The 24,655-nt window shown below is 38.5% G+C and overlaps 1 protein-coding gene and 1 long non-coding RNA gene across 2 annotated transcripts in view; one reads left to right on the top strand and one right to left on the bottom strand.

The window, feature by feature from the left end:
• LOC128865168 (facilitated trehalose transporter Tret1) overlaps nucleotides 1-18,419 on the bottom strand; it is a 33,038-nt gene extending 14,619 nt beyond the window's left edge. The window contains exon 1 of the mRNA XM_054105241.1: nucleotides 17,966-18,419. The gene's annotated coding sequence lies outside the window, so the exon portion shown is untranslated. The remainder of the gene's footprint in view (nucleotides 1-17,965) is intronic.
• A 3,140-nt stretch (nucleotides 18,420-21,559) lies between these two features.
• Nucleotides 21,560-24,654, top strand: LOC128865169 (uncharacterized). The gene is made up of 3 exons (XR_008454762.1): nucleotides 21,560-22,924; nucleotides 22,981-23,061; nucleotides 24,059-24,654. It is a non-coding gene; the product is annotated as an uncharacterized LOC128865169 (long non-coding RNA).
• The last annotated feature ends 1 nt before the right edge of the window (nucleotide 24,655 follows it).

The raw sequence follows: 24,655 nt of genomic DNA on the forward strand, positions 1-24,655 counted from the left end.
GATCCAAACACTCAGAAGATTAACGAAGCAGTTAAAGCTGCCTTAGGAGATGTAGTGGAAGTAAGGGCACTAACTGAACTACACCAAATCGAAATTCGTGATCTCGACGAAATCACGACGAAAGACGAAGTTCATGAAGCCATAACTAGCCAATTCAGGGAACTAAATGTGCCTTTGTCTGCAGTTGCTAACTTGCGAAAAGCTTATGGTGGGACGCAAACGGCGACCCTTAAAGTTACACCAGAGATCGCCACTAAGCTTACAGCAGCAGGAAAAATACGGATTGGCCTAGTTATCTGCCGTATCAGAGAAAAACTTGACCCGAAAAGGTGCTTCAAGTGCATGGAGTACGGGCATGTCGCAGCGAGATGCAAAAGTACGGACGACTTCACCAAGTCCTGCTTTAAATGCGGCAGTAAAGATCACCAGGCGAAGAGTTGTACCCAAACAGCAAGTTGCTTAATTTGCAAAAAGAAACAAATAAGCGACACCGCACACGCGATGACTAGCAACAAGTGCCCTTTATATCAAAGAGCACTCAAAGAAATGCGACATAAATGAAGTCTCTCCAACTGAATTTAAATCACTGCGAGAAGGCTCAAAGCCTGCTCGAACAGTCTGTGCGAGAGCACAAAATAGATATTGCAATACTCAGCGAACCCTATAAATACGGAAATGGGAATGATTGGGTATCCGACACAACAGGCAAATCGGCTATATGGAATTGCGATTGTCATGTCGAATGTTCGAGATAATGATGGCAAATTTTACACCTACTGGAAATGCGGCTGAAAAAACTAACCAAGTCATGAGGCAACTCACTAAAGCATGTGATGCAGCTATGAGTAAAACAAGGCCTAATAAAAACCACAGAGAGCCCGTTTACTGGTGGACGGAAGAAATCTCTGCAGCACGCGAAGAATGCAATAGAGCAAGAAGAACATATCAGCGGTCAAGAGGAACGGCCAGCTTTGAAAGGAACAGACTCTTATTTAAACAAAAAAGGAAAACGCTAAAAAACGCAATTAAGAGCAGCAAACGCCAGTGCTTCCAAAAATTATGCGAGGATGCTGACAGCAATCCATGGGGATTTGCATACCAGCTGGTGATGAAAAAAACAAAAGCCTTGAAACCGCTGCCCACGACGTGCCCGGTTATTCTGCGCAACGTGGTCAAAACATTGTTCCCCCAACAGCAAGGCATCGCAGCCAACGCGGCCAGCTGTATGGAGGACGATGGAACTCGATGCCTGGCCAACGCTGACGAAATTTTGCACATTTGCAAACAGATCAAAGGCAATAAGGCACCCGGGCCCGATGCGATCCCGAATGAAGCTCTTAAGTTCGCAATCCAAAAGCATCCAGAAATCTTTGTGGATGTTTACAACTCCTGCTTAGAAGAATGCACATTCCCGAAAGAGTGGAAACTGCAAAAGCTAGTGCTAATACCAAAAGGGTCTAAGCCGGCGGAAGACCCCTCAGGATACCGCCCACTATGCTTACTGGACACGGCAGGGAAAATACTAGAGAGGCTAATTGTAAATCGCCTGGAATCTTCCATCGATAGTGCCGGAGGGTTATCGCCGCACCAATATGGCTTCCGTAAAACACGCTCTACCACAGATGCTGTTATAGCGGTTAAGCGCATTGCTCACAAAGCGATTGAAGGTTCTCGCTGGCTCTACGGAGATAAAGAGTATTGCCTAGTCACAACGTTAGATGTAAAAAATGCATTTAATACAGCAAACTGGGGCAAAATCCTAAATGCGCTGGAGAATTTCCGAGTCCCAGCCTACATTCGGAAAATTGTTGCAAGCTACTTCACTAACAGAGTGCTGCAATACAAAACTGACGAAGGAATGAAAAGGTACAGAGTAACCGGAGGAGTACCACAGGGGTCAGTGTTGGGCCCACTCCTCTGGAATATAATGTACGATGGAGTTTTGCGTCTCCAACTACCTCCAGGATCCCAAATCATAGGGTTTGCTGATGACATTGCAATCGTAGTCGTTGCTAAATTCCTAAACCAGGCCGAAGCGATTTGCAACCAAGCGGTCGAAATCACAAAAGATTGGCTGCGCACTAGTGGTTTAAGCCTTGCAAACCATAAAACAGAGGCAGTTCTCATAAGTAGCAGGAAAATAGTTGAAACAGCAAATCTCAGAGTAGGTGACCACGCACTAGAATCTAAGCTGTACATCAAATATCTCGGAGTAATGATTGACCACAGGTTAAGCTTTAAACAGCATCTAACATACGCCAGCGATAAAGCAGCGAAGGCTGTAACCGCATTGACACGTATTATGATGAATACGAGAGGACCTAGGCAGGCTTCTAGGAAGTTGCTTAGCAGTGTGGTATCATCTATCTTGCTATATGCGGTACCAGCCTGGGTCGAAGCAAGTAACTGCAGCACATACATGAAAGGCATTAAATCGGTATACCGGTTATGTGCCCTCAGGGTGTGCTGTGCATTCCGCACAGTATCGGAAGATGCTGTATTAGTCCTCGCGGGTATGCTACCAGTTAAGCTGACTGCACTAGAATTCGCCGAAATAAAAAAACATCGAGCGGATCCGGCGCAGCTGACTAACCGAAGGACTGAACGGGAGCGAAGCATCCGTACTTGGCAGGAGGAATGGAAGAACTCCATGAACGGACGATGGACATATCGATTGATCCCGAATATCACAAGATGGATAAATCGAAAGCATGGTCAGATAGACTTCTACCTGACCCAAGTACTTAGTGGGCATGGATGCTTTAAGGCTTATCTGCATAGATTTAAGCACGAAGATGACCCGTACTGCACCTTTTGCGACAGTCTAGTTGAAGATGCAGAACATGTTTTCTTTGACTGCCCTCGTTTCGAGCTGGAAAGAGTAGAATTGAGTGATAGGGTGGGGAAGCCAATAATGGTTAGCAACCTAGTAGATATCATGCTTGACTCAGAAGAACATTGGTCCGCTGTCAGTAACATGGCAAGGATAGTAATTACCCAGCTGCGTCGCAATGAACAACAGCGCAGATTGTTACGTAGAGGCAATAGGCCACACCCCCTCCCGTGAAGTAGTACCTAGTATTCTTAACGGTATTAGGAATCACCGTTTGGTTATTTCGATTGGGAAAGTCAATAAACTGTAATACAAAAGTTCTTACTGACTAAAACGATAATCGGTTATGCGGCGGTGGCGTTTAAAATGCTTTCGCATTTACAGAGTCTGTCTTCTGCAGCGTCGAGTGTGCCACTAAAACAATCCCTCCTCTTCCTCTCCTGGATGTTCACTCTGCCCCCGAACTACGGCAGCATTTCATCGAAGACTGAGAAGATTCAAGTAAGGTTTCTGCCTACTATCTCCTCTACTCTTCCTGCGTCCAGGATTGCCAGTTTTGGCTCATCTTCGAATTAGACAGGTAGACTTCTGACATTTCGAACAATATCCTTTAAAACAAAAATTGAAGGATTCCAATTTCACGCACTAAGCCGAAATCAAACATCTGCAAACTGATGTTGGAACTAATAATATTTAGCTGTTAGTGTACGACTTTGGTTCATAAAATTTTTGAAAGTAAAAAAAATTTTATTTTATTAATAATATAACTATAACCAATATTAGATTTAGATTTGTGGGGGATTGGACAAGTCCAAGCACACAGTCAGGAGACCATTGTACTACGTGACTCGAGGGTTATGCAGATCTTTAACAGCAATTATTTGTGATGCGAAATTCTTTTATTTCTTTCAGACAATTAGTACCACAGGCTTTGGCTAACTTGGTCATACAGCGATGTTACGTTTTATGTAAATAGGCCGGCAAATTGAGGCAAATTTCCACCTAAATAGGTACGTTAACCATCAAAACTATCGCGTTTGTGGTACTGAAAATCCATACGTCTTTCATGAAAAAGCTATGCACCTAAAACGAGTCACTGTCTTGTGTGGCTTTAGAGCCAAACCTAGTGGAGTTAATGGGTTGTACTTCGATAATGATGCTGGTAACGTTATTGGACCTCTTTCTCTGGGGTAACATGAAAAGTATGGTCTATGCCAATAAGCCCAAGACGATTCAAGAGTTGAAGAACGAAACCATACGCATTATGACTGATATTCAATCTGAGACAGGAGAATAATCTCGAATATCGAATTTGAGCTGACGCTATAGAGGTCCCAGCACTGACATCCGAATTGCAAAAACAAAAAAATTTCTCCAATATTGGGGTCATTTCTAGCATGAATTAATGAGTTTCTAACCCATTACACCATACAAAACCTGCTTTATATAAACAACATTAATGCTATCAACTGTGCACAAAAATAAATAACCTATATCTTTGATTTCGGCAGCTAAAATATTTTTTTCATTAGAACAAAAATTGTCTTAAATGGAGAACAAATTTTCTCTTTTTTGTGGTATACCTCTTGATGTTTTCCACAGATGGTAGAACCTATAGCTTTAAGACTCCGACTCCGAACGCCAGACGTTTTTTTATGAGGAGCTTTTTCAGGGTAGAAATACGCTCGGAGGTTTGCCATTACCTGCCAAGGGGCGAGTGCCATTAGAAAAAAAATGTTTCTATCAAGTGGTGTTTCGTGGGCGTGGTTTCCAACCTCCCATGATTAACATTTGAGAAAATGCTTGATTTCTAATCATTCCTAAATGCATGCATGTATGTATGTATATATCAAACCCAAATGTTTGCTGGGTGGCTTTCAGTATTGTTAATTGCTCATATGCTTATGTACGTACGTGCATGTGAACGCCTGTGTCTTTGTATGATTGGAATCCAGTAACCCATTTCAACGTCATCATTTATGGTTGCTAATATTTACAAGACGTGTGTACACACTCGTCCAGCTGATAAGTGGAAAGATGCAAAACGATAAGAGCTCCCAGACTGATCAATCTGGTGACACATAAGTTGCAACAGTCATTGCAAGGAAAAAAGCAGACTTAGTAAATGTCGGTGTATTGAGCACAACTCAGAACCTAAAAGATGCACCAGCGTATTAAACACCTCTCGGCTAATTACCACTCTCTCTGCGGGTCTGTCACTAAATCTACGAGTTTTACCTCACAAGACTGGTTGGTCCATATGACCCTTTCATTAATGGATAAATGGGAGTAAATACGTATAGAGTGTACTAACATAGATACCCTGCAGAGAAATTCACCAGTTTCGTGCAATTTTGGAGCTCTGCTTAGATCGGGTTACTTTTAATTTCCATATACATATGTAGGCAAATCAGGCATTTTTCATTGTAATGGATAGTTCGAAATAGTGTTAAATCTGTAAAAAAATATGCCCAGGCAATGCAGATAAAACACCAGCAATATCAGCCCTTTCACCATTTTTATCTTTCTAATATCATTTTATGTGAAAATTTGAATTAAAATCCAGTCACTCTTCTCAAAATCTTCATATTGGAGCCTATACTTTTGAGGCAGAGCTACATACATTTTTACATATATGGAGAGAAAAATCTTGGGAAAGATTTTTGGCCCAATAAAAATAGATGGAATCTATTATAATTGGAAATAAACGATCTCACTCAAAACGAGTCGTATGTTATGTGCAATTTGTTAACGTTACCCGTATGCCTGATAACTGTACCGTGAAGAAAGCCATGATAGAGAAGCTAATGGGAATTTGTAACTACGACGCAAAAACTCTCGATCGACCGCTTTGGGTGCGCATTGTGAAGGAACCTTTAACATACCCCGTGTCGCAACGCCATTAATAATGATGATGAATATCCCGCCACTTGTGCACGAGTTCGTTTGCATTTAGCTACACTTCACTAGTATTGAACCAAAAATTGTTTCTTTAGCTCAGATTTTTCCTGCAGGTTGACTTCGCAAAGTCACAGCTTTTTGAGCGTGTACAGCAGTATCTGGTTGACTTTGAATGATCACATGATATGTTTTTCTTAAATCGATTCAAGTTTCTGTTGGAGTTCTTATCATTGAGCGCTTGCGTACGTTGAGTGTACACTTTTAGCATCAATATATATATGCATATCTACATACACACACATACACATACAAATATGTACAAATGTACGTAGACACATATGTATGGAGGTCGCGCTCCCCAGGGATCGGGCGACTAAGCTGGGCTCTAAACTACCGTGGGGGTCGGCAGGTTGCGGATAGCCGAACGGCCTGTAGTAGCAGGTTAGTTGCGAATAAGTTCTAACAAATAAGCAGCCCCCGACAATGAGCGGCAGAAACGGAGGAAGCGGCCTAAAAGCTAGCTAATCCGAAGAGGTTTCTGTGACAAAGGCGAAACGACACCGCCTTTAATAAATTAAGTGTCCCCCTCACCATGCAAAGGCATGGTGAAAATACAAAAATCCAGAAGCGACTGACTCATATTGGGCGGCTCCCTGGTCAGCGTCTGTCCCCCATGTTAGGGGCGGCTGCAAATTTAATATGATCTACATTAAGACCGAGCCCAGTAAGGTCTTAATTACGATATACTGGAAAATGTTTGGAACATACTGCCACGAGCTGACGGCTGCACTATTCTGTTTCTTTAGTAAGCAGAGTGAAATCTAGCTGAAATGGCATTCAGGTTAATGGTGCAGCCGCCCCCACCCCGTTAAAACTATGGCAAATCTCTAAGAACGCTCCATATCCCGTCGCCATTAAGTGTCGGCGTAGGTCTAGATGTAATATTCCTAGTTAGCACTGATTCGGCTCTGAACTTAGGCTCTCATAAGGAGCCTTCGTCAACCCTCGCATGGCCTCCCTGCTTGCAAAGATAACCATGGAATCATGAATAAGTGACTACGCACCGGGATAGGGATAACGGCTTACGAGTTGGGGTCCAACAACATGAATTCTAACAATCAGAACTTAAACATAAATATCTTAGAAAAAGCTAAAATAGCAACGACCAATCCATCATTGGATTTCCCAAAGGAGACTGCAGACGGCAGTAACAGCAGTGGGGAGCTGGTAAAAAAACCCCTTTCAAAGGAGCTCGAGATTGGCTCATTCGCCTCCGTTGATTGGAAGAACCCGATCTGCGTCACCATGCATGCAGTACAGCAGTGTCGCAAAGGAGGCCACAACAGAAGAGCTCAACCGCAGCATCAGTGCCAAAATTAAAGAGCTAACGGAGATGATGGAACTCCCAAAGCGTAACATTAACCAGCCAATGCGTGATCTGGTTTCAAGCATTTCGGAGCTCCATAAGAAGTTAGAAAGGTCGATTCTGACTTCTAGAATAAGGATGCTAAAAGGGTCAAAAAGTGTGGTTCTCGAAGCAAAAAATGAATGCACGCAAACATCGACTCTTATAAAGCGCGTCACGGATGGTACGCCAAAGAGATGTATAGACACAGTCGCTGCACGGAAAAGCCCGGCAAAAAAGAGCAAAAGTGACCGCGATGGAACACTGAAGGCAACGCCGGTATCAACAAAAGAGCAAACCAGCTCCGAAGGATGGAACACGGTAATAAATAAGAAAAACCGTAAAGGAAACAACAATAAAAGCCCAAAAATAGACGGGAAACAAAGAGACGAAGCAAACACGAGGGGAAATCGCAGGCGACAGAGACCGCCCCGTAAAGACGCGATCGTTGTGAAAAGCGTTGGCAATGTCTCATACGCTGACATTCTAAAACGTGTGAAAACAGAGCCATGTTTGCAGGAGCTTAACTCGAAAGTATATGGTGTTAAGAAAACTGCAAATGGGGACTTGCTACTGGTGCTTGAGCGATCATCTGATCCAAACACTCAGAAGATTAACGAAGCAGTTAAAGCTGCCTTAGGAGATGTAGTGGAAGTAAGGGCACTAACTGAACTACACCAAATCGAAATTCGTGATCTCGACGAAATCACGACGAAAGACGAAGTTCATGAAGCCATAACTAGCCAATTCAGGGAACTAAATGTGCCTTTGTCTGCAGTTGCTAACTTGCGAAAAGCTTATGGTGGGACGCAAACGGCGACCCTTAAAGTTACACCAGAGATCGCCACTAAGCTTACAGCAGCAGGAAAAATACGGATTGGCCTAGTTATCTGCCGTATCAGAGAAAAACTTGACCCGAAAAGGTGCTTCAAGTGCATGGAGTACGGGCATGTCGCAGCGAGATGCAAAAGTACGGACGACTTCACCAAGTCCTGCTTTAAATGCGGCAGTAAAGATCACCAGGCGAAGAGTTGTACCCAAACAGCAAGTTGCTTAATTTGCAAAAAGAAACAAATAAGCGACACCGCACACGCGATGACTAGCAACAAGTGCCCTTTATATCAAAGAGCACTCAAAGAAATGCGACATAAATGAAGTCTCTCCAACTGAATTTAAATCACTGCGAGAAGGCTCAAAGCCTGCTCGAACAGTCTGTGCGAGAGCACAAAATAGATATTGCAATACTCAGCGAACCCTATAAATACGGAAATGGGAATGATTGGGTATCCGACACAACAGGCAAATCGGCTATATGGAATTGCGATTGTCATGTCGAATGTTCGAGATAATGATGGCAAATTTTACACCTACTGGAAATGCGGCTGAAAAAACTAACCAAGTCATGAGGCAACTCACTAAAGCATGTGATGCAGCTATGAGTAAAACAAGGCCTAATAAAAACCACAGAGAGCCCGTTTACTGGTGGACGGAAGAAATCTCTGCAGCACGCGAAGAATGCAATAGAGCAAGAAGAACATATCAGCGGTCAAGAGGAACGGCCAGCTTTGAAAGGAACAGACTCTTATTTAAACAAAAAAGGAAAACGCTAAAAAACGCAATTAAGAGCAGCAAACGCCAGTGCTTCCAAAAATTATGCGAGGATGCTGACAGCAATCCATGGGGATTTGCATACCAGCTGGTGATGAAAAAAACAAAAGCCTTGAAACCGCTGCCCACGACGTGCCCGGTTATTCTGCGCAACGTGGTCAAAACATTGTTCCCCCAACAGCAAGGCATCGCAGCCAACGCGGCCAGCTGTATGGAGGACGATGGAACTCGATGCCTGGCCAACGCTGACGAAATTTTGCACATTTGCAAACAGATCAAAGGCAATAAGGCACCCGGGCCCGATGCGATCCCGAATGAAGCTCTTAAGTTCGCAATCCAAAAGCATCCAGAAATCTTTGTGGATGTTTACAACTCCTGCTTAGAAGAATGCACATTCCCGAAAGAGTGGAAACTGCAAAAGCTAGTGCTAATACCAAAAGGGTCTAAGCCGGCGGAAGACCCCTCAGGATACCGCCCACTATGCTTACTGGACACGGCAGGGAAAATACTAGAGAGGCTAATTGTAAATCGCCTGGAATCTTCCATCGATAGTGCCGGAGGGTTATCGCCGCACCAATATGGCTTCCGTAAAACACGCTCTACCACAGATGCTGTTATAGCGGTTAAGCGCATTGCTCACAAAGCGATTGAAGGTTCTCGCTGGCTCTACGGAGATAAAGAGTATTGCCTAGTCACAACGTTAGATGTAAAAAATGCATTTAATACAGCAAACTGGGGCAAAATCCTAAATGCGCTGGAGAATTTCCGAGTCCCAGCCTACATTCGGAAAATTGTTGCAAGCTACTTCACTAACAGAGTGCTGCAATACAAAACTGACGAAGGAATGAAAAGGTACAGAGTAACCGGAGGAGTACCACAGGGGTCAGTGTTGGGCCCACTCCTCTGGAATATAATGTACGATGGAGTTTTGCGTCTCCAACTACCTCCAGGATCCCAAATCATAGGGTTTGCTGATGACATTGCAATCGTAGTCGTTGCTAAATTCCTAAACCAGGCCGAAGCGATTTGCAACCAAGCGGTCGAAATCACAAAAGATTGGCTGCGCACTAGTGGTTTAAGCCTTGCAAACCATAAAACAGAGGCAGTTCTCATAAGTAGCAGGAAAATAGTTGAAACAGCAAATCTCAGAGTAGGTGACCACGCACTAGAATCTAAGCTGTACATCAAATATCTCGGAGTAATGATTGACCACAGGTTAAGCTTTAAACAGCATCTAACATACGCCAGCGATAAAGCAGCGAAGGCTGTAACCGCATTGACACGTATTATGATGAATACGAGAGGACCTAGGCAGGCTTCTAGGAAGTTGCTTAGCAGTGTGGTATCATCTATCTTGCTATATGCGGTACCAGCCTGGGTCGAAGCAAGTAACTGCAGCACATACATGAAAGGCATTAAATCGGTATACCGGTTATGTGCCCTCAGGGTGTGCTGTGCATTCCGCACAGTATCGGAAGATGCTGTATTAGTCCTCGCGGGTATGCTACCAGTTAAGCTGACTGCACTAGAATTCGCCGAAATAAAAAAACATCGAGCGGATCCGGCGCAGCTGACTAACCGAAGGACTGAACGGGAGCGAAGCATCCGTACTTGGCAGGAGGAATGGAAGAACTCCATGAACGGACGATGGACATATCGATTGATCCCGAATATCACAAGATGGATAAATCGAAAGCATGGTCAGATAGACTTCTACCTGACCCAAGTACTTAGTGGGCATGGATGCTTTAAGGCTTATCTGCATAGATTTAAGCACGAAGATGACCCGTACTGCACCTTTTGCGACAGTCTAGTTGAAGATGCAGAACATGTTTTCTTTGACTGCCCTCGTTTCGAGCTGGAAAGAGTAGAATTGAGTGATAGGGTGGGGAAGCCAATAATGGTTAGCAACCTAGTAGATATCATGCTTGACTCAGAAGAACATTGGTCCGCTGTCAGTAACATGGCAAGGATAGTAATTACCCAGCTGCGTCGCAATGAACAACAGCGCAGATTGTTACGTAGAGGCAATAGGCCACACCCCCTCCCGTGAAGTAGTACCTAGTATTCTTAACGGTATTAGGAATCACCAAATTGCGTCACGCTGAACAGCAGGGAAGATTTTGAAGTAGAGGCAATAGGCCGCCCCCCTCCCAGAATTAATACTTAACGATAAGTAAATACCAAACTGCGACGTGCTGAACATCAGCGCAGATTTTCACGAAGAGGCAATAGGCCGCTCCCCCTCCCGTGAAGTATTACCCAACGGTCGTCCCGCGGGAGGGAACGGAGCTGGGGTGGGGTTTTTAGTGGGTGAGTCGAAAGACAAGTCTCACACTTTTCGGCTTTCAATGCTTTTTGCCACCTCCAAAAAAAAAAAAAAAAATAAAAATAAAAATAAAAAAAAATGTATTGCTTAGAGCAAATGCCACCCTCTTTGAAAACGCCATTCATTAATTGCTGAACGCTTTGTAGTATTGCTGCCGTTTCGGTACGAGTGCCTGCTTCTATTGAGATTATTCGCTTGTCCCAGCCGCATAGGTTGTTGCGTAACAACCGGGTTCGCACAGCTATTGTGGACATGAAGCATGAATTGATTGAAAAAGTTGTTTCAAGCCTGAGCATTTCTGCCATGACAAAGTTTCTCAAAAAATAAAAATAAAAAAAATAAAACCTTCTGCCATTCGAAGGCGATTTGCTCGTAAATCTGCAAGTCCCTCAATTTGTAAAACAACATCAAGATGGCCAAGAGTAAATAAATTATATGTACATGCACACATGCGAACAAGAAAGTAGTAGCACCTTTAAAAAATTATTTTGAAGTCATTTATTTTTTTCCTATAAATCATAAAAAATAAAATTTCATTAGCGAATATCTACGAAGAGGTAAGGGATTTTGGATGTGTAGAGATTTTCTAAATAAATCGGGCAACTACATACATAACCGTTCTTTATTGGCAACGTTATGTTCTTAAGTGCAGCATTGAAATATCAGTGCCTTCAGAATATTAATAAAATTTTTCACAGATTTAGACCAAAGTATGTTTTTTATTTTGTATTTGTGTTATTATTATTTTAATTTTGGCGTTGCACCAAGAACAACGGAAGCAGATTCTGAAATTGAGAGCAGACTATTGGAAGACCTTACACAGAAATACAAAATATTCTTTCATGTTCAACAGAAGATAAAGAAGGTAAAAAAAAGAAAAAAAACGGAAAAAAGAAGATAAAAACGAAAAACTTCCCTGCAAGACGATCACAGAATTGTAAGGTGATCCAAAGAGAATACCATGAAGTCAGCCATACAAATTAATAAGGGTTGAAATTAAATCTTCAGGCATGTCCGTACGTAGAAGACTACGAAAAGCTGAATTAGCAGCTCGCAGCCCTCAATTGAACAGATAATTCCAAATTCTTGCAATTGCCTATATTTTGGTGTCAGGAGGGGCTTTTTTGTGCTGCGAGCTGCTAATTCAGCTTTTCGTAATATCTGTTCAATTCCAAATTCTTGTAATTGCCTACTATATGTTTTGGTGTCAGGAGTGCCTTTTTTTGAGGGCTGCGAGCTGCTTGGCATGTGGCGTAATATGGGGCGGGCCATGTAAAATTTGCTTTTTGAATCGGCTAAAAAAAAACTAATCAATATTTTTTCAAACTTTTTTTTTATTTTGAAGACTGAACATTGTTATTTATGAATGAAAAATAATATCGTTCAAATGACTACCACGACTGCCTTTACAGAAGGCCATTCGATCAACCCAATTTTTAAGCACATTTTCGATCGTTTGGGCTCCAATTTCATGAATGGCAACTTCGATTTCGTGTTTTAAAGCATCAATCGTCTCTGGATGGTTCGCATAGCATTTGTCCTTAACGGCTCCCCACAAAAAATAGTCCAACGGGCTTAAATCACAGCTCCGAGGCGGCCAATTGATATCGGAATTCAAAAACGGTAGCCAAAAGTTCGAGTGTAACTTTAGCAGTGTGACAAGTTGCACCGTCCTGTTGAAACCAAATGTCGTCCATGTCATCCTCTTCAATTTTTGGAAACAAAAACTCGTTGAGCATGTCACAGTAACGCTTGCCATTTACTGTAACCGCGGAAGAAGAAGAAGACTCACTACTTTGGAAATAGGTTTTCAATATTTCCCAATTTTGTTCAAGCGTATAGCGTCCCATTTCGTAAATGTCAAACCTTTAAGTAAATTATGAACACATTTGACATGTCATTTGTGTCACCATTCTCAAAAAAATAGGTGGTTCAAAAAGCAAACGCTATATAGCCCACCCTGTATTTTACGTGGAAATAATGCAAAATGTTATATTGCGGTATTGCAGAGGAAATACCAATAAAACGGATCTATCCGCATTATAATGATCCTAAACACACGAGTTGGAAGGCAAAGGATGGGTTTCGCGCAAATAAAATTGAGGTTATAGAATGGACAGCTCAGTCTCTTGGCCTCAATCCAATAGAAAATCTGCGAGGGACGTAAGGGGTTATACGCAGTTATGAAGCAAATAAAAGACGGGTTGTCAAGGATTTATCCTGAAGAAACTTCAGAATATTTTAATTTGAAAATTTATGGCGGTTATAAAAGCATCCTTCAAGAACGTAACAAAATTTTTTATTTATGAAAATGTTGATTATAGAGCGCGCTGCAGGCGATTTCTGGAACCTCCTTTAAAAAAAGACGATTTACGGTGTACATCGTAACTCAGGATTGGATTATCTGAAATCAAAAAACCAAACAAATTTTGTTAATATATTAGATTGTCTAGTAATTAATCGGTGGGCTAATCAAAATAGTGAATTTTCACAAAATGGCAGCTTTTAAAAGAAATGATTTCGATTTTTACGTTAAAATTTGGCCGTAAATTGATTATAAAATGGAAAATAAGTATCAGATTTACAAAAGGAACGATTAATTACTAGAAAATGTATCTTTAAAGATTGAGTTAAAGCGGTTGACCGATCAAACAAGCCGTTTTCGAGATATCGTGTACACCGACTTGAAAAATGCCGTTTTGAAAAAAACACGTTTAAAGTTTCAATACCTACCTTAAAACGTGCCGAGGCATCTCTACATATTTAGGTATAACTCCGAAAGTATTGCTTAGATCTACTTCAAATTTCGCGCGTATACTTTTGAATATATGTACATTACAAAAATGCAATAAAAAAATCGATTTTTTTGAAAGTCATAACTGCGTATAACCCCTTAAAAAGAGCTGTACACAATGCCAAACTGAATAACAATCAACAACTTTTAGAAATTGTTGTTAAAACTGCGTGGCTAAGATTCCGAAGCAGCGATGTGAGAAATTCGTGGCCTCAATTCCCCGCCGTTGTGCAGCTGTAATAAAAAATTTGGGAAATACAACTAAATATTAGTTTCAACTTTCTATATGCAAACTTTTGTAATGGAGTTGTTCTTTAATTTTTTTATTAACTTGGTCAGAATGTGGTCACTGCTATTTTAATGTTAACCCTGAATTTTTATTTTTTTTTTAATCGAAATTTTTATTTCTTGTTAAAGAATTAAAACAACATATGTGCTCAGTTAAAGAATAGAATATCGTTTCAAAATATTGATAGAAATTTTCTAATACCATCATAGATTACACCTTTTTTCAAAAAATCTATTTGCTATTTTCGTGTTCGCAACTGTATGTACATTAGGGTGGTCCAAAAACTCAAGTTTTTTTTTAGAGACCTAGGGACCCTCTCATTTTGTTACATCTAATAAAATAATAATCTATGCAAAATCTTAGCACCCTAGAACATATAGAAGGCAGTGCTCAACAACGTTTAGTTTTCATAAATTTCTATAAAAAACTCATACTTTCGGGTAATTAACGCCTTTTTTTGTTTCAGGTTTGAACTATATTTCAATCAAAATGACTGCTCTTAAGACGCGTCAGGCGGACAGTGTTTACTTAATTGGTGTTAAGGACTTAGAACCTTTAACAAAGAAGAACCAACTTCCTACAACAAAAGAAGTTTTGTTAAGATTTCACTTTTTTTTAAGTGAAAAAAAATCTGTCAGGAACGCTAGTCATAGCACAATTGAAGAATTGAATGAAGTTTGGAGCAAAGCCCTAATCCCGACTAAATATACCAAGGATTCGATTGAAAAACTTGAAAGTGTGCATTCACAGTGGCTACTTTTAAAGAAAAATAAAGGCAGAAAAACAGAAAAACAAAGAACAAACGAGCAATCATTTGTAGACAAAATTGAAAAGCTTTTTGACATTGCCCATTCAGATGCTCTAATTCTCATGAAAATACAACAAGACAAAGATTTTTTAATTGACCAAAGAACTGAGAGAAAAATGATCATTTCATCTCAAGACAAAGAGTATACTACAAAACAAGAAAGAGCACTAGAAAGATTTGAAAAAGAAGAGAAGAGAAGAGAAAAGTCTGTTTCTGCTGCAAAATCCACGTCTTCTTCTATTACTCCACCCGATGATGACTTTAATGATAGTTCAAGTGCCAAAAGCATTTCTGAAAGTGGTTCTGATGATGAATTATATCAACCTTCGTCCAAAAAAGATTTAGAAAAAGATGTAGGTGGCAAGAGCGAAGATGTTTCTGAACGAAAGGCTAAGAAGAGCCTTTTTGACATGAATGTGGTAGGGGCTTTAGACAGGAATAAAGTTTCCGATCGTGAAGCTGTAAGGCTTATCATTCCTATTGCCGCCGCACTTGGCCATGATCCTGCGGCATTGCCGCTTTCAAGAAGTTCTATAAAAAGAAAACGAGAAGCAGCAAGGCAGAATTTTTCAACAGAGATGAAATCAAACTTAGACATCAAAGAACCAGTTGTTGTGCATTGGGACAGCAAAATCTTGCCCGACATTTTAGGTTCACAAAAAGTAGATAGACTACCAGTGCTAGTTTCCTATGCTGGTGGAAATGAGAAACTACTGGGGGTGCCAAAATTGGCTAGTGCAACAGGTTCGAAAACTGGAGATGCAGTACTTAAAACTCTTAAAACATGGAATCTTGATGATAAAATCATTGGTATGGGATTTGACACAACAGCCGTCAACACTGGTGTCAAGAGTGGTGCATGCACTTTCATTGAAAATACGCTGAACAAAGAACTTCTATGGTTGCCGTGTCGCCATCACATAATGGAAATTATTTTGAGCAAAGTACTTACATTATGTTTGGGACCTTCAAGCTCTCCTGAAATTCCCATATTTAAAAGGAATCATGGAATGCAGTTGATCGATCAGATTACACACCATTAAATTTTTCCCCTGGAGAAGCTGAGTTAAAAAACAGTGCCATCGAATCCCTGATACATCATCTTAGTAAGAAAGACCAGCCTCGAGATGACTACCTCGAACTTATTGAACTGACACTGTTGGTGTTGGGACAAACAATAGAAAAAATTCACTGGAGAGCACCTGGGCCTATACACCACGCTCGGTGGATGGCTAAGCTTATTTATGCATATAAATTGTACCTTTTCCAAGGTCAGGGAGTTTACCATCTCACAAACAAGGAGAAAGAAAACTTGGACAGATTTGTCCGTTTCGGAGCACTTTTGTACGTGAAAAACTGGGTTGAGGCTCCAATCAGCGCCAATGCAGCTTTCAACGACCTAATGTTTTGGAAAGAGGCTAGGAAATACAGCGCGATTGATGGAGAGATAGCTAAAACCATCAAAAAAGCGTTCCAGCAACATTTGTGGTATCTATCCGATGAACTGGTCGGATTATCACTTTTTTCCACGAAAGTGAGCCTTGAAAACAAAGTGAGCATCGTGAATAAGATGTCTGTCCCTGCACCGCCCAGGATGATTAGAGGAAATGCCAATTTATTAAGTGATGAATGTGAATTGGCAGATTTCGCTAATAGTAGAACAATGATGTTGTTTACTAAGCTAAACATTAAGCAAAGCTTTTTGAACAAGCACCCAAGTGAATGGGAACAGACGCCAGAATTCAAAGAGGCAAAAAATACTGTAAATAAAAACAAAGTGGTCAATGACATCGCAGAAAGAGGTGTTAAACTATTTCAAGATTTTAACAAACTCATAACAAATGATGAGGAGGAAAAACAGCTGTTGCTGCAGATTGTAGAGGCTAATCGGAAACAATTTCCGACTGAACCAACGAAGAAGGTCGTTCTAGAAAGCCTACAGATACCATCCGCTTCTAAAGAAAAAATGTAAAAACTTGCATTTTTATTATGGTCTTCACCATAAAATGTACATATTTTTAACATGATTTATAATGTAAAATAACCAAATAAATTTAAGTTTTTGTATTCTAACATGTCTTGTCATTTTTTTCAAAAATTGTAAAAAAAACTCCCATTTTCATTTTTTAAACAGCGTTGAGCACTGCCTTCCAAGTGACTTATGACCTTGAAAATTTAGCTCTTTACTTCTTATATCAAATAGAAAAGAATTGGGGGGTCCCTTGGCTTTTACATCCAACTTGAGTTTTTACCATAGGATCTTGGACCACCCTAATGTACATATGTATTCATATTGTTTGTATTTGTATACATATTTGTATACAGACACACATCCAAGTACATAGTATAGCAAGGTTCTGATGAACTGGTCGCCTCATTCAAGATGGTAATTTGGAAGGTGCTCGATTAAAAGTTTCAGTTTTATATAATATTAAGACAACAGGGCGACAGTTTGCTTAGACAAACCAAAATACAAACGAAATTCGAATAGGATTAGCCACATTGTACCCAGTGAGCCAGCCATTGACAACTGGCTATTTGACAATTTGAATAAGAAGTTATTTATATGTGTTAGTAGTTGCCCCCATTAACGCATAGGGAGCGAACGAGGTAAAAGTGCCTAAGAGTTTCATATGATATTTCAATTAAAATTTTATAAATTAATATAAAAAGTACGTTTGAAATAAAACTCATCTGCTTACATACATAACCGTTTTAAAAAGGTTTTCATTTATGGTATTCTTTTTTTACCGTTTTGGCTTAAACCTTTGTTCAAATGTTTGATTCGAAAATGAATAGTGCTTATGAAAAACAACCTTTCCACATCTATGCCAATTGTGGCAGTGCTGCTTTGCCCAATAATGCAGCACAAAGAATGAAGGGCGATGATGTATGTATATAATGCCGCTATAGGCCAATACTAAGTTTTCACCACTATAAATACGTGGGCATACATAGCTTTGCCCAACTCCGCTCAATTATCTATTACACTTCTTACTGATTTTCAGCTTTTGAGTTCGCTTGAGGAAGAAACTGCGTTGGTACCGCGTCTGGACTCAAACGCTTTCGCTTCACGCCTGAAGCAAAAAAGTCATTTGGATTGAAATAATTGCTACAAATGTGAGCTGTGGCCGGCAATGAAGTACGGCACGTAATTTCTCACTGTTTTTGTTTTTGCACATTCGTCGCACACTTGTTGCTTTTGCACGAAAAACAAGAATTTCGCGGCATTTGTTTTTAATTTTAATTTTTAATATTGGACAAAATATTTTTCTTCCAATTTGCACCACTGAAAAGTAATTTCATTCAGCTTGAAACACAGGCGCATTCACTAAAAGTGGTGACACTAGACCAACAACATTACTTTGTACAAAGAACAGTATTGTCAAAGTAAAAAACAAAGAATTAATTCGCCTTGTTTCAGATACCACGTTTAATAGATTCGCCTTGGCTTGAAACTAATGCCACTTAAAAATGTTCAACCAATACATACAAACGAATTGTCAAATAAGCAGGCATACATTTTTTGTTTTAACTACTTGGTTCACTGCAAGGTGGATTTAATAAGGTGACAGCATTCACCCAGCTGAATTTTTCGCCGTAGGTATGGCTTACGTCAAAATGATATGCTTTGTTTGTATGTATTGGTATGTTTACATTCGTATGTTTACATTTGCTTGCTGATTTTGACATGATGCTTGCACCAAACGCAACAACAAATACATGTAGGGTTTTACTTATATGTGTTTGCTGTCACCTGTAATAAATTCGCCTTGGTTCACTGTATACACTGTGGGATTAGCCATCCGCTGACACAAGTTGTGTCTCTTTCCACAATCATAATTTACGCACATTTAATTTACGCATTTTGAATTATTCTTCTCTATGTAACGTATGTACATATGTATGTAACGCAACAGGTCCGGAGTGCAGCTTCTTGCACTTGTACGTTCTTCGAAAACACCTCCGCGCGGTCAGCGTCTATGTAGTCATAGATTTCACGATAATTTGCATTTCAAAAAATTTTCTCATTATTAGTAGTATTTACGTTATTTGCCATGACATCCCGGATATCCGTTTTCCCTACAAACTCCTCAATCTTGCGTTAAAATGCCTCAGATTTGTATATTAATAAAATTCCAAACGTTGAAAACTGGTGCGGGTCTTGGATATGCGCATTTTGCAGATAAATGAATAAGTAACATTTAGTCAACATGTTGCTAAGCTCAGTGGATGTTGATAAGCAGCTGCAGCACACCGCACGTTAAAAATGAAAAAATGTCTCAATATCGTTTGATTGATTGTATGTTCAAAACACTATCTCATACCGCATTCATTGCTGGTTTTTAGTAAGACGCAAATTCTTATTCTGAGCAAAACGAAATAATTATAAGACCAAATGCGTTTGCTTTTATTTCAAGAGTGTACAATGTAAGTTATTACGTTAAAATTATTATATACAACTGCTTTTAATCGCTTTTTCTCATCCTATCTGAATTTGAGCGAGGTCAAATTTTAGCATGGTGAGAGAGAGACCTTACAATGCGAGAGATCGCTTCAAATTTGAAAAGAAGCAGAACTGTGATTTTGCATTACTTCCATTTGAAAGAAAAGTATGGATGTACCTAGGGAAGAGAAAACCAAAAGAGAAGAAGAAAACTAAAACTTAGCTCTAGAAATATCCGAGCACATGTTAGCTATTAATAAATAATTTAATTAAATAAATCTACTGAAATTGAACACACTCTTAATTTGGAAGTTACTATCCGTCGTGTGCAGCAAATTTTGAAAGCGAATTCTAGTCTAGAATATGTAAAACGAGTACCTAAACCTAACTAAGTTAACCAAACGACACAATTTCAGATTGACATTTGCAGAAAATTACCAACTTTGGGAAGATGAATGGGAAAGAGTATTTTTTCCGATCAATCTTTTTTCGAATCAATCTGGACAGACCAGAAGAAAAAGGAGGCGAGAATGGCTCGTCATTTTAGAGGGAGTTCTGTCATGGTTTGGGCAGCCACTAGTGTCAACAGCAAAAGGCGTATATGTTTCAGGTACCTATATAGAACTTCTAGACGAAGTACTAATTACTTTTTTTGATGGTAATTTCGATGAGGAGTGGATTTTCCAGCAGCCGTTCGTGCTTTCAAAGCAATAAAAGTTTTTGGCAACAAAAAAAGTACCAATTTTTGAATGGCCTGCCTGCAGCCCTGACCTTTACCCAAAAGAAAATGTATGGGCAATACTTTCTTACTCGGTTTTCAAAAATAGCAGACTGTTTGATAGCGCTAAAAAAAAAGTCGCAAGAAGTGCGACTAATGTTGCATGCTCGAAAATTGATCAAAGTGTTATAAAAAACTTAATCAAATCGATGTCGACGAGGATCCAACACAAATTATCAGGCGTTAAATTATAAACTATATATGCTATTAAACTATATATACATATATACTTATATATAACACCCTTTTTGGGTGTTTGGTCGAGCTCCTCCTCCTATTAGTGACGTGCGTCTTGTCTTGATGTTGTTCCACAAATTATAAACCCATCTCCAAGAAATATATTTCTTTATTTTAAATATAGTAACATTGGTCTTATATTATTCTCGTTCTGTAGATTTTACTTTTCTTAAATATTAATTAAAGTCTCGTGAAATGTATGCTTATTCCTGGATATTTTTAAAACCTTTATCCGTAAAAATTTAAATATTAAAGGCATAAGCCCGATAATAAAAAATATACAAAATTTAGTTGGTCTTATAATTTGTGTGGTGTATGCAGCCTATGGCGCAGAAGCTTGGACGATGACAATATCCAATGAGACGTCCATTGGAGTGTTTGAGAGAAGGATTCTAAGGAAGATTTTCAGACCTTTACACGTTGGCGACGGCGAGTATCGCAGGCGATGGAACAATGAGCTGCAATACTTAAACAAATAAGAATTTAAATAATTCATTATACGTGAAAATGTTTTCATTTTGTATTTATGAAAGTGGGTATTTTAGAATGAGTGTATAATTATTTTCGATATATTATATTTTTTTATTTATGAATGCACACATAACTTGGTGCTAATGAAGGAAAATGCAGCTTGTTTATATTTTTCAAATTTTCTTTTCATTTATTTCATTTCAATTTTACGTCAATTTAATTATAATATTTATTAATACAATTATTATTAGTATTTACAGTTTTTGTTTTCGATTTCCCGCAACATTCACAAAACATTTATTTTCTTGTATATTATTTGTAGAGTTTCTCATTTATTGACTTTCTTTATTTTATTTATTGGTTTTTCCGTTATTTTTACTCATATCCACGACTTCAGAGCTCTTGTCTATTAAATATTGTATTTATGTATATATATAGTATATAGCATATATGTGTCTGTATAATCTATTCATATAGTATTCAATATATATTCTTGTGTCATTTACAATATGTTTATATATAATTACTACATATACATGTGTATGTATATGTGTTGTAGATCTTTTTGCAGCATTTAAAATCTAGACAAAATTATATGTATGTATGTATGTATGCATGTAGAAATTTTTATTTTTTACAAATCGTGTGTTATGGAAAAAGAGCAGGAGTTCAATGAGTTTCAATTTATGTATCGTACTAATATTTATTTATATGCTCGTTCAATGAATTTAGACACTTTCAGTTAAATGGTTTGACGTTGATTATTTTTTACCTTCTCAATATTTTCTATGTTTCTAAACATTTTAACAAGTATGCGTAAAAGTCTTCAATTTTGCTATTTTTTATTTAATAAGTAGTGATTTTATGCTTTCTACATTTTTCGTATCTATTTTTTTTTTCTTCTTTTTTTTAATCTGTATATATGGATATTGAGTGTATTTTGCTATTAATATTTAGTATTCGATCCACATACTTCTATATAGTGCAAATGGGTTTTTAATATTCAAGTATGTATGTGTGTATATGTATATGTTGGGCCATAGGTCTTCCTATTATTTAATTTAGATTTGCTCTACATTTACGAATTGATTAGTTTTTGTTGTTTGTCACTGCTCGTCTTTCAATATAACTTCGCATGAACTCACACACAGTTTTGGTGGTTTCCATATTATGAATCGCATTTATGCATACACAAAAGAAAGTAAATAGGCGGGAGTGTAAGACTTAATTTTAAAATAAATTCAAAGACATAAGATGGAATTTTACATTAAGACGCCATGTAATAAAAAAATTACAACAAAGCTAGTGAGTCGAAAACCGACCAATGCACTTCAAATGTAGCTCCGCTCACCCTTATGCGAAAATTCAACGCAACGCGCTCGAAACGTATATTTTTTATTTCCGCCTGCCTCACCATTTTGCCCTGCCCGCGATGTTTAAACAAGAAAATTATGGCCGTGCAAGCTCACGCACGCTCTTAGTGCCGTGCTGTAGACAGTTATAACAGAGGCTTTTGTTACACAGATTTTCATCACACGAATAAGCGAATAATTGTATTGTTAATTAGTTGTAAAAAACTTCCGTTACATCTGAATATGCTATTAAAGTGTAATAATACAAAATGTGCCAGCCAATTTGATGCGCGCATATTTCACGTTTCTTTATTTTCATGCTTGAAAGTATTTTTTCAAAAGTGAGACAGATTCAAGGCAGAAAACAAATTAACTGCATACTGAAAACGAATGTCCATTAGGTCTGTTCATCAAGCAAATAATTTGTAACAATTGTTGTGTTGGTGTTCATGTATACAAAAAACTTGCAAAGTAGGGGAAAGTGAGAGAAATAAATGGCATTTCATTTTGAGGGGAAGTTCCAAGCTTTTACTGGATAAATTTTTACTTGTAAGAATTTGCAAGTGAGAACAACAGCTGATCGCAAAGTGAAAATAAATTTGAATTAAAATTTGAGAATTGAGTCAAAATTTTACATTTAACTTAGAATGGTGATTGAAATGGAGAATATAAGTAAATATATTTTAGAAAAAATGTATAAATATTATTTGAAGTCATATATTAAATAGAAATTGGCCAATGATATGAAGATATGTACTTCTGAACCACAGCCTCCAGTCACCGTTGCGGCAGTTTCCGAAAGACAAATCGTAAGCCTTGAAATTATATTTTGTGTTTTATGCTTGTATTTCTTGGTTATTTACTGATTTGGCAATATATTCATATTCATACATGTATAGACGGAAGCAAGGAAAATATGAAGAAAGCTGAGATTGCCACAACAACGCAATTGCTAATGGAATGTTCTTCATCTGACAGGGATGATGAAATGGAAAAAATTGTTGTGGACAATAAAATATGATGCTAAGCCCGTTGTTTTGCATTTTATTTGCTTAAATTTTTTTTTAATTTTTTTTTTTTAATTTTTTTTTTTTAATTTTTTTTTTTTTAATTTTTTAAGGCATCTCATCTGAACAAATTTTAATTTTTGTGAATTTTCAAGCCAACAATTTTATCAGCTGTTCGTAAAACTTACAAATTGTTACTGGTTTTGCGTTCATGTATTTTTTTGATATTTTCTCATTGAGAGCGAATTCTCGCGAATTAAGTTACTGACAAGTTACTGGATAGCTTATACATGAACAGATTTATTGTTACACTTTGTTACATTACACTATGTTACATACATATAATAATAATTTTGTGTCTGTAGTGTCCCCCAATGGCCGACACTTCGCCCTAAAAGTTCTTTTGTGTACTACAACATGTTTTCCAAGTAGTTAATACTAGTCCTATTGACTAGCACTACTACCTTAAATGCATAACGCCAGGTTCAACTTAACCTAGATGTTCTCTGCCTCTTGTTGGGAATTGGTTGAAAGCCAATTCGTTCAGTAATTTTCAACAAATTCAGAATATCTGCAGCAACTGTAGCATTCTTGATTTCAATCGGATCCATTTGATCCTTAATGCTTAATAATTTATTTGAATGCGCAAATCTTGTACAGCTCGAGAAATGTAAAAACACGTGTGTTACGGCATTACTCAACTTTTGATTTTCCAATAGGCGAATGTACAAGCATAAAATTACAAGTAGGTTGATAGAATTCTAAAGAATGTTCAAATATGTCGCTTTTGCTTTCACAGCATCACTAAAAACGCAGCGGAATTATTGGCATCGCAGTTATCTAACGGTAAGCGTATCGTTTTATCGTGGTTGGGCTCAACTGTTTGGACACATGATGGATGACTTGGCTGAGTGGGGCATGTGAAGAAGGAGAATTAGCTCCAAGACACATTGCATACAAAGATCGTAGGAGTAGAGCAAAAACAATAAGAGCAATGTATTTTGTTTTTGCTTTTGATATCTGGAAAGCCAAAATCTATAAACAAAGACTGGCAGTAATTTAAACAAAATTTTAGAATTTGAATACCAAATAAATAGAAAAGAGCCCGTTCCATATGCCTTGGCTAGAACCTTACGGCACATCTACGCAGCTACTACTAGCTTCGCGTGGTGAACGCAGGAAATGCAACAAATCAATCGTTACGGATGGAACAAACTCCAGACGCAAATTAACAAAGATGATCGAGTGTCGGTAAAATCAAAGAAATTAAAAAAACAACTCTTTTAATTGGTTGTACGAAAAAAATAACAGAAAATTTATTGGTTTTCCTTCTGTTGTTTCTTTGTTAAAAAAATTAAAGAGAAACTTCTTGCATATTACTACTTACAACTTAAAA

The sequence above is a fragment of the Anastrepha ludens genome, chromosome 5 (assembly GCF_028408465.1).
Source record: "Anastrepha ludens isolate Willacy chromosome 5, idAnaLude1.1, whole genome shotgun sequence".
Lineage (NCBI taxonomy): Eukaryota > Metazoa > Arthropoda > Insecta > Diptera > Tephritidae > Anastrepha > Anastrepha ludens.